Here is a 5,010-nt window from a genome sequence, read left to right as displayed (position 1 = left end):
TGAGTATTTTCTGCAACAAAAGAAACTGAATACAATTATCACATTCAAATATCATATTTTATCTTATTTGGTAAGACAAATTTCTTTAAAATATACGTATTTGTTATATCAAGTAAACTTGAAAAACCTAACCCACTCTTATTTCATATACTATTGGCGCCCTGATGGGAGCAGCCATAAAGACGACCTGATTAGAAGAGAAAAAACAATTAATAGAAGAAGATGTCTGCTGAAATACTGACCAAGAAAGTGCGTGCCAGCCTGGGAGCCAGAGCATCTTTGAGGAACACATCTTTGAAGTGCAGCCGGGCACCAAGGAAGACATGGAGACATCCTAAATACCCTCGATATGCACAAAACAAGGAAATGTAACAGCAACTTATCATGTGCAAAGGTGAAAAATAGCCTGGAAAAAACAGGAAAAAATCCTGAGAAAGTAGCAATTGGTAAATGCCTCAAAGGCTGCTCTAACTGAAAGACCAGGAAAACAGCCTGAAAATTAAAAATTGGTCTAAGAAAATAGAAAACATCGTTATCTATTGGCAGTCCCACATGGTAGTATCCTATGCCCCTTTATGTCTCTACAATACAAAAGTAACTTGCTTTTTACCCAAAAGGGAGGCTCTCTCTATGAGAACTTCTCATGCACGCACCCTTTTCCATGAGATCTCCTAGACAGATTGGGCCCTTGCTGGGGACACCTGGCTGCCTCCAAACTCGGTGACGCAGATCATCTTTGAAGGAAGACACTGTCCATTGTCAATTGGTCCCACTTTTGGGATCCATTTCATTGGCCTCAATTCTGCGATCAGTTTATATGTGTGCTTACAAGTAATTAGTCATAAGTGTATGTGCTGCTTTACTAGTGGTAGTTTTGTAATAGCCTGTAATATATACTTGCTTTGTTATTGATTGCTATTAATATTGATTGCTGTGACTGTTGAAATGTTTATTTACTTTCCTGATAGTAATTTTGTATGATCTTGTAATACGTATCTACTTACTTTACTAACCATAAGTATACTTGCTTTGTTAGTGGTGCTTTGCAGTAATCTGTAAAACAGTAAATAAATTTAGAAAATAAAGCTTCTGTGTGCTTGGGTATTAAGGAATCCTGCTGACGTGCGGAAACAAACTCTACAACTCACGGAGAGTTATAAAGCAGGCATGTTTACTACGGCGCCAGGTGCAATTCTTTAACCCTTTGGTATCACTGCAAAGCCACCCTTGTGATCTCTGTGCACCCACAGGACATGTAACCCTTTCAGGTCATGACACACACCTAAGTCTCACTGGTCGTTTGGGCTCTAGGTAAATGCCGCTTTCCATGTGGTCACCAAAACGTTTAATTTGCAATGAGTCACGTCCTCATTCACCTGGAAATTAGTCTTTAAATTGTGTAAGAAAGTTAACATACACAACCTATAAAAAAGCCACCTGGGTGATGCTACCTATGACTTCATCATTGAAATTCTTAATGGGTTATCCAACACCAGGTGCAGCTAATAATGCTAAATGAGAGAGCAAGCACTCTCCATTCCCCATTCTGCTTATTTTTCTGTATGCAGGTGTCAAAATTTACTGCATTAAAATTACAAACTTCTAGTATTTTATAAATCATGAAACAAGCATGGGGTTGAAAAATGGCTTTTCAAATGGTCACTTAATAGCATTGCATTATTGAGAGCAAGCAAGTACACTTTATGACATTGTTATACAAGTTGCAGATGATGATGGCAAACAATGGGAAAGTGTTCCATTCAGGAAGGAGAAAAGTATATCCCATTATTTTCATTTACACAGAAGACTATAGTAAATTTTGTAAGCATCTAAGTACAACTGTGTCTATTAAATAAATCTGTTTCAGAAACCTTCTGTGACCAAACACAAAGTCTTTAAACAGAACCAGTTCAACTACAGTGCAACAAAAAGAACATGTCTAAGTTCTAATAAGGGACAAACAAATTTTTAACCAGAAGTACAGAGAAAGCCAGCAATAGTAGCTGAAAACCAATACCTGACCAATCCAGATCTCCAAGAGCCAGAGATAATCATCATCTATTTTCCCTTCATTTGATAGTGGAAGATATGCAGGAAAAAATAGAGTAGCTTTAACATCTCTTTGTAAATTCAGATGGTGCTGCAACAAACCTACCAGATCGTAAGTTCCCTTTCAGCTGGGGAAACAGCATGAGAATTCACAAAATGGTTGAAGTTTGGGAGCTCATCTAGTAGCCATCCTTCCCCTCCACTCCCACACATTCAACTCCCTGAGCAGGAAGGCAAAGATGGGGTTGACAATTTAATACCGCCATGGTTCTGTTAGCACTCCAACACTTTGCCAAATGAGATGTGGAACCACTGCCTCTCAAGCACGCTGGAGGGAGCATCCTCTCTTTCTTAGTGTGCACGAGTGATACAAACCCAAGAATTACTCGTGCAGAGAGGAACAAAATCAGCTGGGTGTAACTGCTCATGAGACCACATTTTGCCTTCTGAAGAACAGAAGGGTCAGAACTACTTCCCAGACAAAGCACACAAGAATGAGTTCTCCAGAACGCCATTGCAGAGCTTCTTCTGGTCCAACTAGTTAAATCTGAGGGAGTCATCTTCAGAGCCACAGTCTGATCACACATTGGTGGCCTTCAGTAAGCATTAACAATGCAGTAGGGCTAACATCAGTTTTCTGAATCCAAATATAAAGTACACACACAATATGTGGTCACATTCAGACTGCTGAGTTTTTTAATAGAATCATAGAATATCTCGAGTTGGAAGGGACCATAAGGATCCAACTCCCTGCTCCTCGCAGGACTACCTAAAACTAAACCATATAACTAAGAGCATCATCCAGACCCTCCTTGAAGTCTGACAGGCTTGGTGCCATGACCACTTCCCTGGGGAGCCTGTCCCAGTGGCTGACCACCCTCTCAGCAAAGAACCTTTTCCTAATGTCCAATCTGAACTTCCCCTGACGCAGCTTCATTCCATCTCCTCGTGTCCTGTCGCTGGTCACCAGAGAGAGGAGATCAGCACCTCCCCTCCGCTGCCCCCACAAGGAAGCTGTAGGCTGCGATGAGGTCACCCCTCGGTCTCCTCTTCTCCAAGCCGAGCAAACCAAGTGACCTCAGCCGCTCCTCGCAAGTCTTGTCCTCGAGGCCTTTCACCATCTCGGTCACAATTTTCTGGACACACTCCAATAGATGTCCTTCATGTATCAAGGCACCCAAAACTGCAGACAGGATGCAAGGTGGGGCTGCACCCGTGCAGCATCGAGTGGGACGATTCCCTGCCTCAACCGCCCGGCTGTGCTGTGCTTGGGGCACCCCAGGACACAGTTGGCCTTTTTGGCTGCCAGGGCACACTGTTCACTCATATCCAACTTGCTGTCAACCCAAACCACCAGATCTCTTTCTGCAGGTCAGCTCTCCAGCCTCTCGTCCCACAATTTGTACATAAACCAAGGATTACTCCATCCCATGTGGAGAATCTGGCACTTGCTCCTGTTAAATTTCATATGGTTGGTGATTGCCCAGCTCCCTAGTCCACCCAGATCTCTCTGCAATGCCTCTCTGCCCTCGAGGGAGTTCACAGCTCCTCCTAATTTAGTATCATTGGCAAGCTTACTTAATGTACACTCCATTCCTGTGTCCAGATCATTTATAAAAACATTGATGAGAACTGATCCTAAAATTGAGCCTTGGAGAACCCCACTGGTGACTGGCCTGATGTAACCCCGTTTACTGTAACTCTTTGAGTCTTACCCATCAGCCAGTTGCTCACCCAATGTATTACAAATTTGTCTACCTGTGTGCTGGACAGTTTATCCAAAAGGTTACGGTAAGGGACAGTACTAAAAGCTTTGCAAAAATCCAAAAATACCACATCTACTGGTTTCTCTTGGTTAAGTGGATGGGTGACCTTATCATAAAAAGAAATTAAGTTGGTTAAGCAGGACTTTCCCTTCATTAACCCGTGCTGGCTATGACCAATAACTGCATTGTATCTCAGGTTTCTTTTTCAATAACTCCCATAATAACCTTCTCCATAACTTTACCAGGCACACTGAAGTGAGACAGACAGGCCTGTAATTACCAGGGTCTTCCTTCTTTCCCTTCTTGAAAATTGGGACATTTGCCAGCTTCCAGACAACTGCAACCTCTCCAGAGTCCCAAGACAGTTGAAAAATACTGGAGAGAGGTCCCATGATGACATCCGCCAGCTTTTTCAGTACCCTGGGATGAATCTCATCAGGCCTCATAGCTTTATCTGCATTCAGCTGGAGCAGCAAGTCTCCAGCAAGTTCAGGGTCAGCTGGGAGTTTGTCATCCTCCAAGTCACGGTCTTCCAACACAGGGCTCTGGGAGTCCCAGGGCCCATCACTGCTGTTGAAGACAGAGGTGGAGAAGGCATTAAATGTCTCTGTTTTGTCTACATCCCTATTTGCAAAGTGACCAAACTTGTCAAGCAAAGGACCAATGTTATCTCCAATTCTCCTTTTTATAAGCTTGTTTCAGTTTCTCATTTTTGAAACAGTCTACATAGCCCCATCATAATGTTAGACCATAAATATTTCAGTATTTTCCCTTTTCTCATTATTAGTTACTCAGCTTTGAACAACTTGAGCAATGCAATTTAGTAAATTCTAGTAGCATGGTCTTCAAATCTTACCTGTTGAAATACCAAGGCGTTTACCCTCAAGAAGTTAGAACATCTAAGCGATCTAGCAATAAAGTTTTACTCATTAGCAGAGTTAGTCCAGGGAAAAAGAGATCAGTGTCTTTCCAGATATATGTTTAGCTGAAGGCTTGATAAAATCAATCAAGTAACCTCTCTCTCCCATGTAATTCAGGTGGCTGAACATAGGAAGAAGTGCTGAATTTACTATTCTTTTTAAAATCCAGTCTATTTCTGGTTACATTCGATTAGAGAAGCCTCTTTTCTGGCAACCCTCTATGCTAACCCTGCTCCTGAGCCATAACAATATCTGGGGGTGGGGAGGTGTTCACT

Source organism: Cariama cristata, unplaced genomic scaffold (genome assembly GCF_000690535.1).
Source record: "Cariama cristata isolate BGI_N322 unplaced genomic scaffold, ASM69053v1 scaffold15638, whole genome shotgun sequence".
NCBI lineage: Eukaryota > Metazoa > Chordata > Aves > Cariamiformes > Cariamidae > Cariama > Cariama cristata.
This window is presented reverse-complemented; position numbering follows the sequence as displayed.